Source organism: Salvia splendens, chromosome 19 (genome assembly GCF_004379255.2).
Source record: "Salvia splendens isolate huo1 chromosome 19, SspV2, whole genome shotgun sequence".
Lineage (NCBI taxonomy): Eukaryota > Viridiplantae > Streptophyta > Magnoliopsida > Lamiales > Lamiaceae > Salvia > Salvia splendens.
In genome coordinates, this window is record NC_056050.1 from 19,538,890 (window position 1) to 19,552,670 (window position 13,781).

General features: G+C 38.0%; 1 pseudogene; it reads left to right on the forward strand.

Annotated features, from left to right (window-relative positions):
* LOC121779378 overlaps positions 1-11,315 on the forward strand; it is a 29,514-nt pseudogene extending 18,199 nt beyond the window's left edge.
* Positions 11,316-13,781: the final 2,466 nt, after the last annotated feature.

Here is a 13,781-nt window from a genome sequence, read left to right on the forward strand (position 1 = left end):
CTTCTTGCAAGGAGAGAGAACCCTTTCCTTTCCTAGATCAAAGTAAAGCCCACAGTATTAAGTATTTGAAGCTTTTCTGTTCATCTGCCTAAGGATGAATTAGCCTTTCAGTAGTATATGTTAAACCAATGTTCATGTTTATGAATGAAGAGTGACTTATCAGTTACTGTTTTCCAATAGGGTGGAGCTATGGAAATTTCTGGATCACCAACAGAAAAGGCTATTCTGCAATGGGCAGTAAATGTAGCGTGACTGTTCTGTTTCCTTTCATTTTTGTGTGTGTTTTTATCTGAGTTTGCGCATGTCTTCTTGTTATTGGTTGTAATTTCTCTTCGTCTTGTTTGTTGATTTGTTCATAGCTTGGAATGGATTTTGGTGCCTCTCGATCAGACTCTGCCATAATTCATGCTTTCCCGTTTAACTCAGAGAAAAAGCGAGGAGGCGTTGCCCTAAAACTGGTACACAATATTCTGTTTGGACTTTGGAGGGTTTACGTTTTCCATGTCTCCAACTGGTTCAACTTGCTCATTGAGAAATCATTTCCTCGATCCCTGATATATTCTTTCCTGGCAAATCAATTTATAGCTGTTTTGAATTGTGGGCAGTCAAATTCTGAGATCCGTGTGCACTGGAAAGGCGCTGCAGAAATAGTCCTTGCATCCTGTACCCACTACATTGATGCAGATGATAATGTAGTCGAGATGGATGAAGACAAGGTATGCTCCAATGATAGTTATTTTTATAGTAGAGTTTTATTAGGCAAACATAAAGCTGATGAAGTTATTGGGCTTAAAATCTTGACCTCAATGAGTTGTTCATTTGTTTTTATGTTTTAGCATCATTTGAATCTAAACATTTGAATATTTGATGTATATTCCTGCAGCTATCACTTTTCAGAGAAGCAATAGAAGATATGGCTAAAGAAAGTTTGCGATGTGTAGCTATTGCCTACAGAACGTGTGGAATGGATGAGGTTCCAACTACTGAGGAGGAACTGGAAAATTGGCAGCTGCCTGAAGGAGACCTAATCTTACTTGCTATCGTTGGGATCAAGGTGTTATTCTACTCTTATAATCAACATTGGGTTTGTCAGTTCATCAATTGAGATCTGCAACATCATCTGAAATTTTTCTTAAATAAATGAAAAATATATGAACCAGCATCCCTAACCAATGCATATGAAGTTTAGATATTAATTTTCATCTGGTGTTTGTGCATGGGTACCATAACTAGAAATCTTAGATAAAAAATTAATTGCGTATTCTGCCTTCACCAAAGGTATTCTATGAGCCGGTGAGCCAGTATCAGCCCAACATGCTGGAAACTGAAAGACATTTGACAAAATAGTCTGCTTCTTCCAATCACTTTTTTTGGTTGCTTGTGAAGTATCTGTGGGAAGCTTAATCTATGCGCAACAGTATCACACTAAGGAAACTAACAACTCTAGTATGAGTTTAATAAGTTTAATTTTATTGGTTGACTGAATATATTTTGAGATTTTCTGCTTAAGAGTTGGTTATTCTGCCGAGTACTTGAGGTACATTTGTATCATGACTAGAAGGTTTTAATCATTTGAGTACAGCTTATTGAGTAATCATTTGTGTACATTTAATAAATTGACTGGGTGATGCTTTTTCACTAATGTTAGTTTAACATGTTGGAAAGAGAAGGGATTGCATTAGTAGGAATGTAGGATACTCTGTTTCACGTCATCTTTCTCCTTTATTACTTGACTCCGAAGTGAAGTGATCATTGGTTGTTTGGCCTTTTTGGTTCATTGGTTCTTTGACTTTTTTCCCACCCTCAACCCACCTCCCATGTGGTTAACGTCAGTTTCCCGTCTCCGGCATCTTATGCAATTGTGATATAAATTACTCCTTATTTCCCATACTTATGGTAAATACCTTTTTCTATACATCTTTTTTTAATTAAAATTATTTGTTCTTCATGGTGTGTATATTGTAGGATCCTTGTCGGCCAGGGGTACGAGATGCAGTTCAACTGTGTGTTAATGCAGGCGTCAAGGTGTGTACATTCATCATTTACACACATGTAGAGCACTGTGTGTTCCTCAGGCTGTTTCTTTGGCTAGTTCGTTTTTCTCATTTCTTTACGATTTCTGGGTCTCTGAGCCTGTTCCACATTTTCCTTTTCTTTGTACTGGAGAAGTGTTTTAAAAGAATCCTTGGGGGGTTTTGACCATTTGAATTTTTGTGGATTCAAACTTGAAAGATATTTATAGCTCTGAAACTGGCCATGCTGATCTGTAACTCAAATCTTTAGTCCAGCATTCAATTGGAGCAATCTGTTTTTTACATTATGCCTTATTGTTTGGTTCGCCAAATGATTGCCTTACCTAAGTGCGTCTAGAGTTTTTATCTATATTTTTTTCTGTCTGACTTGGTATATTTGAATAGGGTTCGTGTTGGGAAATTCTCTTGTAGCATTTGGATTTCATATTTTTATAGTTTCTTTTAATAATTCTTTTGAGTTGATTAGTATTAATTCCAAAGAACCTATGCTTAATTTGTAATCCAAATGGACACTAGAACTGTGCGAACATTTCCCGACCAGAGACGTGTTGAAATGAGGACTTCCCTATGTAAACTGGGGTTCATTGCTATATAACTTATATTGTTTCTGTTTGATTTATTCCCTGCATGGAATGCATAAACTTGTACTATAAACTATTGCAACCATGTTGGTTTTGTTCATTTGAGATGACTGGTTTATTTATAGGTACGGATGGTCACTGGGGACAATCTTCAAACAGCCAGAGCAATAGCCTTAGAGTGTGGGATATTAGGGTCAAATGCAGATGCTACAGAGCCCAATCTAATTGAAGGAAAGACATTTCGTAACATGACTGAGTCACAAAGATTAGAAGTGGCGGACAGGATTTCGGTAAGCGCTAAGAATTATAGTGCTGCTAGGAGATATGCCTGTTTGTGATCTCTGCATAAGAGGAGAAGAGAAGTACCATTTACAATTCTCGCTTATAGGTAATGGGAAGGTCATCACCCAATGACAAACTCTTGCTTGTGCAAGCATTGAGGAGGAAGGAACATGTTGTCGCTGTGACTGGAGATGGCACTAATGACGCTCCTGCACTTCATGAGGTTAGCATTTTCATTTGTTCTACCATTTTGGAGTCTCCTTTAAAATTGACGAGGATCTCAGAAATGGGACATTCTTTTGTTAGTTGAACTATTCTTATTCAACCTTAAGTTTTTTTTTCTATTTGTTTCAGTTCATTAAGATGATTAATCAGCAATCATTAGAACCATATGATTCTCTGTTCTTTTTTTACACTATTGATATTAAGATTTAAGAAAAGAATGGGAAAAGATAACTGATCATTTTCTTCGTTGGTAGAAATCAAATTGAAATTTTCTCATGGATAACTTTCATATAACTGCTTTTCTTTGTATTTAGGATTACAATCTTACATCCTTTATTACTTGTAGGATTTCTGTTTTTCCTTGTTCTTTTACTTTTGTGGACTCCATTTCATGCTTTCGATTCTGTCTTGATGTAGGCTGATATTGGTCTAGCAATGGGCATTCAAGGCACAGAAGTCGCAAAAGAAAGTTCAGATATCACAATACTGGATGATAATTTTACATCTGTAGTAAAGGTTGGTTTTAATGTCACAGTATGCTGATGCAATTGTGTTGTTAGGATTTGACTCTCAGATTCATCCCTTAGAGGTTTATAATTTCAAAATCATTTGCAATTAACTTCCCTTGGCCTTTTAATTAAGTGCTGATTAGTCGGGTCTTTGTTTAGCTATTTGGATATGCATAGTGAATGTTGTAGTAACATTCTCATACAGGCAAACTTTCATAAAACTGCTTTGGAACAGAATATGTTATATCTACCTCAGACAAATCTCTCTGTTATGATTTTTCTAGCTGCTTTCTCTTTGAATTTCAACCTTTAAACAAAATGATAAATTGTTAGTATCAAATATTATGTCACAATGTTGGTACTTCAGCTGGTAAAGTAATTGCAGGTTGTCCGATGGGGTAGATCTGTGTACGCCAATATCCAGAAATTCATACAATTTCAACTTACAGTTAATGTTGCAGCTCTGGTAATCAATGTTGCGGCTGCAGTTTCCTCTGGAAATGTTCCACTCAATGCAGTACAGGTGCAGTTCTCTCTCCAACTGTATCTTCTATGCATGACTTTCTCTTGTTCGAGCCCATCTGCTTATTAGTATATTCTTCCAGCTACTATGGGTAAATCTTATTATGGATACACTAGGAGCCCTTGCACTTGCCACGGAACCACCTACAGATCACCTCATGGGAAGACCTCCTGTTGGAAGAAGGTTAGAATTCATGTGTATTTGAAATAAGGAAACTAATGGTGTCATTATGTTCTCCTCTTAATTTAATATGTCCACTAATCATATGTAATCCGACTAGTACTTTGTGTTACGATCTAACTGTGGATGTCTTGCTAGCGGGGCTCAGAGCTGTCTAACAGCTTGCCTCCCCTGGTTTCGCTTTAAGCCATCCGTGATATGATTAAACTTGGCTTAAATGTATTTTTTTGGTCTTTTGCTCTATCATGACAACTTGAAAGTTAGTCTCTGAAGCAATGGAAATTTGCAAGTTTGTCTTTCTTTTGTTCCTTATCGCTATAACATCAGTATATATCTTGTCTATTGCTCCTATTACTAAGCTAAGGGATTCTAGAAGATCAGTTATATTCATAATTGTAATAATGGAGTGCTCATTTCAGTTGGAAGAAGCTCGGCTAGAAAGGAGTTCGGTAAGCTCGGCTTACCGAGCTGGAACTAGCCTGGAACTAGCCGAGAAGAAGAAGGCAGAAGTCGGTAAGCTCAGCGGTAAGGAAGCTCGGTAAGGAAGCTCGGTAAGGAAGCTCGGCGTTGAGCTGGAATGAGCCGAGAAGGAAGAGTTCGGTTGTAAGCCGAGAAGGAGTTCGGTTGTAAGCCGAGGAAGGAGTTCGGTCTTGAACCGAGGAAGGAGTTCGGTCTTGAACCGAGAAGGTAGAAGCAACCTAGCCGAACTAGCCGTTGGAGCAGCAGTTAGTTAGCAGAGATGTAGCGGTTATTCTTCTTGCTTTCTTGATTCTTCTTGTAGTTAGTTAGTAGCAGTTGCTACTTGATTATAGAGCTTTAAATAGCTCACCGTGTATGTAGTTTAGAGAAGAGTTTTTCAATAAAGAGTTTTCCAGTTTTCTCTCCAAGTTTATCATCTTCAATACTCAAAGTGTGAGTGTGTGTGTTTTCTGCATTGTGTGATCTCATACAACAGTGAGAGTGTGTGTGATCTTATTGAGTGTGTGAAAGCCTTGTGTGTGCGAATCTTAACAAGTGGCGCCGTCTGTGGGAAAGGGATATTGAAGCTGATTTGCAGAGGATCAAACGGTTTCAGAGATGGCAGCAAGGCTTGATGCAGAAAAGTTCACAGGCAAGAATGATTATGGCCTGTGGAAGATGAAGATGAAGGCGGTTTTAATTCAACAAGGCTTGGCGGCAGTTCTTGCAAAACCAGAGGAGAAAGGAAAGGCTCCAGTGCTTGATGAAAAAGCTCAGGCAAAGATGGAGGAAATGCAGCTCAAGGCACATTCTGCAGTGATTCTGTGCCTTGGAGATAAGGTCTTGAGGGAAGTTCAAGAAGCCAAGACTGCGGTGGAGATCTTGGACAAGTTAGATGAAGTTTACTTGGCCAAATCCTTGGCTAACCGGCTGTATCTCAAGAAGAGGCTGTATGCCTATAGTTTTTCTGGAGATAGGTCCATCATTGAGCAGCTAGAGGAGTTCAACAAGATCATTGATGACCTGGGATCTGTTGATGTCAAGATCTCAGATGAAGATAAGGCCATTCTCACATTGAATGCCTTGCCTAGCTCGTATGACCAGCTAAGTGATGCAATTATCTATGGAAGAGATAAACCTATCACCTATGCAGAAGTCTATTCAGCCTTGATGGCCAAAGAACTCCAGAAGACAGCCAACAGAGGCTCTGCAAGCTCCAATGTTCAAGCTGCAGAGGCCTTGAATGTGAAGAAGTTCAAGAAGCAGAACTTCAAGAAGAAGTTTGAGGGCCCTAAACCCTCAAGTTCTGATGCTCAGAAGGAAACCAGAGCTTGCTATTGGTGCAAGAAACCTGGACATTTGAAGAAAGATTGTCATGCATGGAAGAGAAAGATGGCCTCTGAGGGACACAATCAATCTGATTGTGTGGAGAGTGCTGATCCCCCGGCTCAACTCATGAATATCAGTGATAGTGGGGTCAGTCATAGGTGGATAATGGACTCGGGGTGCAGCTTCCATATGTGCCCAAATAGAAGCTGGTTTCATGATCTTCAAGAAGCATCGGGTACGGTTGTTCTTGGTAATAATCACATTTGTCAGATCAAAGGAATAGGGAAGGTAAAGCTAAGCCTACAAGATGGCTCTATAAAGATCCTAACTGGGGTGAGGTATATTCCAGAAGTAAAGAGGAACCTCATCTCATTGGGAATGTTGGAACAGAAAGGGTTCACCATATTGATGAGTCAAGGAAAATTGTTTGTGAAATCTGGAGATGCAGTGATGATGGAGGCTGACAGAGAGCATATTCTCTATTACCTGAAGGCTAAGGCTGTTGATGGAGAAAGCAATGCAGTGTCAGATGATTCCATAATGCTATGGCACAAGAGATTGGGCCACCCAGCCGAAGGAAGCTTGAAAGAACTCATCAAGAAGGGTCTGATCTCTGGAGATTTCAACAAGATGGACCCCTGTGAGCAATGTATACTTGGAAAGGCTAAGAAGGCACCCTATCCTACAGGTATTCACTCTTCTACAGCCCCTTTAGACTACATACATAGTGATCTTTGGGGGCCTTCACCGGTGTGTTCAATTGGTGGAGGAAAGTATTATCTAGCTATCATTGATGACTATACAAGAAAGTTGTGGGTATATATTCTTAAAGAAAAATCTGAAACACTCACAAAGTTCAAGATATGGTGTAAGGAGGTTGAGCTAGAGAAGGGTAGAAGTGTTAAATGCTTAAGGACAGACAATGGCCTAGAGTTCTTGTCTGCTGAGTTTGATCTGTTTTGTAAAGAGAAGGGTATGAAGAGGCACCGGACTGTTCCTGGTAATCCTCAGCAAAATGGTGTTGTGGAAAGGATGAATAGGACAATCCTACAGAGGGTGAGGTGCCTACTTCTTGGGTCTGGTTTGAGCAGCAGATTCTGGGGTGAGGCTGTGTATACAGCAGCCTATCTCATCAATAAATGCCCATCTACTGCCCTGAAATCTGAAACTCCTGATTACATGTGGTATGGAGCTCATAGTGACTACTCAAAATACAAGGTGTTTGGGTGTGTGGCCTATGCTCATGCTAGGCAAAGTAAGCTTGAAGCTAGGGCTCTGAAATGTATCTTGCTGGGGTATCAGAGGGGTGTTAAGGGGTATAGGCTCTGGTGTATTGAGCCCGGTAAGCAGAAGGTCTTGGTGAGTAGGGATGTGGTGTTCTTGGAGGATCAGATGCCATACCTGAAAGATAAGCTGGACTCCAGTGAAGATGAGGGTGATTTCTTCAAGGTGGAGCCTGTGGGGGTTGGCCTAGGAGCAGGTGGAGTTATTGACTCAGGGAGTGAGTCTGATTCAGATAAAGAAGAGGCTCCAACTCAGGGCAACCAGGCTGGTGAGTCTATATCAGACTCTATCAGAGACTATCAGCTTGCAAGGGACAGAGTTAGAAGAGAAACAAGGCCACCAACAAAGTTCTCTGATGTTGTGTATTATGCTCTGTGTGCAGCTGAAGGTATTGATGGTGCAGATCCACTCACATATAAAGAAGCTATGCAGAGTAAAGATAGAGAAAGATGGATTGAAGCCATGAATGAGGAAATAGAGTCTTTACTCAAGAACAAAACATGGATTTTGGTGGACAAATCCAAGCTGAATACAGATGGAAAGGAGAGGAAGCTGATCAGTTGCAAGTGGTTGTTTAAAAAGAAGGTAGAAACCACTGATAAAGACAGAATCAGGTTCAAGGCAAGGCTGGTGGCTAGAGGCTTTACACAGCAGGAGGGAATCGATTTCAATGAAGTGTTTGCACCTGTTGTGAAGCACACTTCGATTAGGATTCTATTGGCTGTGGTGAATCAGCTTGACTGGGAGCTACAACAGCTTGATGTGAAGACAGCCTTCCTCAATGGAGATCTAGAGGAAACTATCTTCATGGAACAGCCAGAGGGCTATGTGAAGATTGGAGAAGAAGGCAAGGTGTGCCTGTTACAGAAAAGTCTTTATGGACTTAAGCAAAGTCCTAGACAGTGGAATAAGAAGTTTGATGCACAGATGAAGAAGATTGGCTTCTCCAAGTCAGAATATGATGATTGCATCTACATCAAGAAGGCAGGCAGGACTCCCGTTGCCTACCTATTACTCTATGTGGATGATATGCTACTTGCAGGGCCTTCTATGACAGAAATTCAGAAAGTTAAACAAGATCTGAAGTCAAGCTTTGAAATGAAGGATCTAGGAGAGTCAAGGAAGATCCTAGGCATACATATTCAGAGAGATAGAGGCTGCAAGAAGCTGTGGATGCTGCAAACTGACTATATTGAGAAAGTTTTGCAGAGATTCAAAATGGAAAATGCAAAAGCTGCATCAACTCCTCTGTCCCAGAGTTTTAAGCTATCAAAGGAACAAGCCCCTAAAACTAAGCAAGAGGCTGATGAGATGGAGGCTATCCCTTATGCTAGTGTGATTGGAAGTGTTATGTACACTATGATTTGTACAAGACCAGATTTGGCTCATGCTATCTCAGTGACTAGCAGATACATGGCAGACCCGGGGAAGGAGCATTGGAATGCTCTTAAGTGGATATTGAGGTACATGAAGTCAACTAAGGACTGGGGGATTGTGTTCAATGGCTGGGAAGGTGAATCTGAGGAGGTTGTGCAGGGCTATTGTGATGCAGACTATGCTGCAAACCTGGACAACAGAAAGTCCCAAACAGGTTATCTTTTCACCATGTTTGGAACTGTAATCAGCTGGAAGTCAGGGTTGCAAAGTGTTGTTGCTCTCTCAACAACAGAATCAGAGTATATAGCTCTCACTGCAGCTGTACAGGAGAGTTTTTGGATTCAGGAAGTGATTTCTGATTTTGGTTTTGACCAAAAGACAATGGTGATTCATTGTGACAGCAGCTCAGCTATGTGCTTGGCTAAACATCCGGGTTTCCATGAAAGGAGCAAGCACATAGACATAAAGTTGCATTTCATTAGAGATGAGATTGAAAAGGGGAGAGTGAAGGTGATTAAGATTAACACCTTGCACAATCCGGCTGACATGCTAACAAAGTCTCTAGGTAGAGACAAGTTTGATCATTGCAAGAAATTGATCAATGTTTGTGCAAGAACTGAGATGAGCCCTCAGGTGGAGAATTGTAATAATGGAGTGCTCATTTCAGTTGGAAGAAGCTCGGCTAGAAAGGAGTTCGGTAAGCTCGGCTTACCGAGCTGGAACTAGCCTGGAACTAGCCGAGAAGAAGAAGGCAGAAGTCGGTAAGCTCAGCGGTAAGGAAGCTCGGTAAGGAAGCTCGGCGTTGAGCTGGAATGAGCCGAGAAGGAAGAGTTCGGTTGTAAGCCGAGAAGGAGTTCGGTTGTAAGCCGAGGAAGGAGTTCGGTCTTGAACCGAGGAAGGAGTTCGGTCTTGAACCGAGAAGGTAGAAGCAACCTAGCCGAACTAGCCGTTGGAGCAGCAGTTAGTTAGCAGAGATGTAGCGGTTATTCTTCTTGCTTCCTTGATTCTTCTTGTAGTTAGTTAGTAGCAGTTGCTACTTGATTATAGAGCTTTAAATAGCTCACCGTGTATGTAGTTTAGAGAAGAGTTTTTCAATAAAGAGTTTTCCAGTTTTCTCTCCAAGTTTATCATCTTCAATACTCAAAGTGTGAGTGTGTGTGTTTTCTGCATTGTGTGATCTCATACAACAGTGAGTGTGTGTGTGATCTTATTGAGTGTGTGAAAGCCTTGTGTGTGCGAATCTTAACAATAATATATTCGTCAAGTCTAACTTGTAGATGTGAATTAGTTGTTATTTACTTCAACATCTATAGTCAGAAGGAATAGTTGATTTTGTGAAGTCACTGATCAAGGCCTTTATACAGGGAACCTCTTATAACAAATATCATGTGGAGGAATTTGTTAATACAGGTATAATATTACTTCATTTCAGCACCTTAATCGCACTTTAATATGTCAAAACATGGGACATAATCATTTTCTATAATTGGTTTTTTGAATGATTTTAGGCTTTGTATCAAGTAACTGTTCTGTTGGTCCTCAATTTCCGTGGAAAGAACATTCTGAATCTGAAGAATGATACGAGTGATCATGCTTTCAAAGTGAAGAATACATTGATATCCAATGCATTTGTCTTTTGCCAGGTGAGGTTACTTTTATATAAGGATAGCTGAAGCAATTAAATTGTTGTATTCCATGATGGGATTTGAGTGTCAAAACTGTAGAACAATAGAATATAGATGTATGTGGAGAAGTATATAGACATAGTAGAGAATAGTAGTAGGTGAATTCATTACTCAACATAGGCCACATATATATAGTACAAGAGACTAAAGCTAGACTATGTCACACCACCTATGTGGTATACTAATATTCTTAACAAAAACAATATAAGGGGGCACTTGGACTTGGTTCTGTGCTACTAACTCACCACACAGGTTCGCTTACATATACTTGATTTCTAGAGAGTTCCGTCTGATTTTTCTACGATGATTGGTATATCAGTTGATCAGCGTATACACACTTAGATGGTTGTCAAATTCAACTGGTAGTATCATGTCTTTACAGTGGGATTTATTTACAGGCACAAATTGTTGGTAGGCAACTACAAATAAGATATATTGTTTTGGTCAACTTCAGTACTTTAGTAATGGATCTGTGTTTGTGTGTGATTTCTACTTCAATGTCTTGTTAGATCTTTAATGAATTTAATGCTCGAAAGCCGGACGAAATCAATGTATGGAAAGGAGTAACAAAGAACATTCTCTTTCAGATAAAGAAGGTGTTCCATCTTTGGAAGGTTATGCAGAATAGACACACATTTGTATGTTATGTATACAAAACTGGAAGTTGAACTAACTTTGGCTTTACTGTTTATTCAGTTAGTGAGGCTCACAATGATCTATTTTGGTGTATTTATAGGATGTAGGTAGGTCCCTTGTCTTTAGAGTAGCTTTGTGTAAATTCAAAATTTGTTTGTTCGATCAGCCTTGTATTTTAATTTACCGTTGTATCAATATTTTAATTTGTTTTAGTGAATGTATGTCCTACTTTTATAGAGTAGTTTAATAAAATTTGAGTTTAACGAGTCAGTGGAATGTGAGGTATATTATAAAAAATAGTGAAAAATAAGTGTGATAAGTATTGGCAAACAGAAAGATCGGAAAGGATTCTAGTAATAAGTAATGTCGGACGGAGAGAGCCATTATTAAAATGATTAAAACTCGTATAAGTATAAAGCATGCAACTATTAAAGGTAAATTCCACCCAAACCCAAAAGATCCTAAAAGAAGCCAATTAATTCTCTCACATGCTAGATGTCCACTAAAAAAATTCCACCCAAAAAGAAACCAATGTTAAATCTAAGAATTCTCGAACATGTTTGAAATCGATCTCCCATTTTTCGATTTATGCGTGCAACCCATTTTGAGTACCCTCATGCTTTCTCATTTTGTCTTATGTGGGCCGGGCCTAGATTGTGTCTTATGGGCTTGGACATGGATCAGTCCTCAATTTAAAGAGAAACTTAATTACAGTGAGTATTGGGCTTGACAATGCCCTAATCATATCCATTGTAAACACTTTCCATAACCAATTCTCATCTGTTTTTCATTATTTTCATAATTATTTTTAGTTTGCTTTCTCGATATAAAAAAACGCACTCATTTATCTCGTTCTCAGTTTATTCTCGTAAAATTAATTCTACAATAATAGTTATTAGTATAAAAATGTATGACATTATCGATTGAAAAAACAAACTTACCAACAAAAGTAAAGATAGGAAACTGTAAATTCAACTATTGGTACACTCAACTGAAATAATTAATTATTGACTAAATAATATTAATTAAATACAAATATTAACTATAAACCTATTCGATAAACAATTCTAAAATCAAACTAGGACATAAGAAAGTGAAACTAAAGAAAGTTGATAATTTTGATTCAAGAATAGGGAGCGAGACACCACAAAATAACTAGAGAATCTCAAATGGGGGTTGGTTTGTCCAATAAAATCAAACCATATCTGATTTGATAGTCTAATCGAACTAACTGGATGATTAATTCGATTTTTGGACAAAGTGTTTTGGCTTTTATAACTCTAAAAACTAAAAGTTAATGATCATTATTAATAATTTAATGCCATATATGGAATCTAATTTACTTTTTTGAGTTAATGGAATTTTAATAACAAGAAGATAGATCAACAATTTCATTTCCCTTAGCCATGCCATCTATGATATAATTCCACTAGTCATGACTGCAAAAATCAACATGCGTCACTAGCTCATTTAATGTGGCCGCATGTTTGTTGATTTTTTGCTAATTCTATTTTATCCAACACATCTAATTAATGCTTTGAAGTATTTGCTGGTTTTATGTTTTAACTCTCTCTGCCCTGCTGCCCCTCACAAACATTTTTCAAATATTAATTTTTTTTAATAAACAAAATAATAATAATAATAAAATTATATTGTATGGGGCAGCAGGGCCCTGCTGTGATTTGTGCACAGCAGGGGATCCTCTCCCCAATTTACATTGGAGGTTGCTTCATTACAGTTTTGATAATACCAATTTCCTAAAAAATTGATCTTTATTTTATTCGGTTGCTTTATTTTTTCATGGATAGAAGGCATAACATACTGAGAAGGTGATGAAAAGAAAAGGTCAATAATGTCCTTGAGGCTGGAAAGAGCAAAATGCAAAAGAAAATGTGAAAACTGAAAGGTATCTCAAATCAATTAAAATTTTGTCCAAATATTTCGGATGTAATTTGTTTCTCATGAAGTACTACAAATATGTACTACTAGTTTTTTATATTATCCAGAGACTATTTTTGCATTTTATTCAATTAAATTTTATACAACATTATATGTTGGGGTTTACTACTTTTTGCATCGACGAAAGGAACGTAATTTAATCTCAAAGAACAATAGAGGGACAAAAAATATAAAAACAAGATCTGAAGACTAATTTCCCAAATTCATCATAACACATGTGAACAATGGAGACTAACAATAAAATTTCCTGAAAAAATAAACTCAAAAGCAAACTAAGGGAGGCTGCACCCAAACTCTAATATTCACAAATTGAACCAAATAAGTGAATAACCAATTTTAATTATTTCAAATTTAGTGGTTTCCAGCTTATTTTATTCTGTTGTCAAAAAAAAAAGAAAACGGAATGGGAAAATAAGGACAAATATTTTTCCATCATGCCAATAGAAATTTGTCTATCATAAATATTTTATGAAAAATAGTTAATACATATATTATCCACTCTTGTCCCCGAAAAAAGCGCGCACCCTAAAATTAAAATTGGAATGAGAAATTGAGTGTCCCACATCAATTATAAGCAACAAAAATAAAATTTATACAATAAATAAACTTACTTAGATGATAAACTAGTGTTCTTTTCTCAATTTAGATTTATAACGAGGGCATTCAAAAACAGTCCAATGATTCTAAAATTTAAAGTTCGATTCTCTAACCTTTGATTA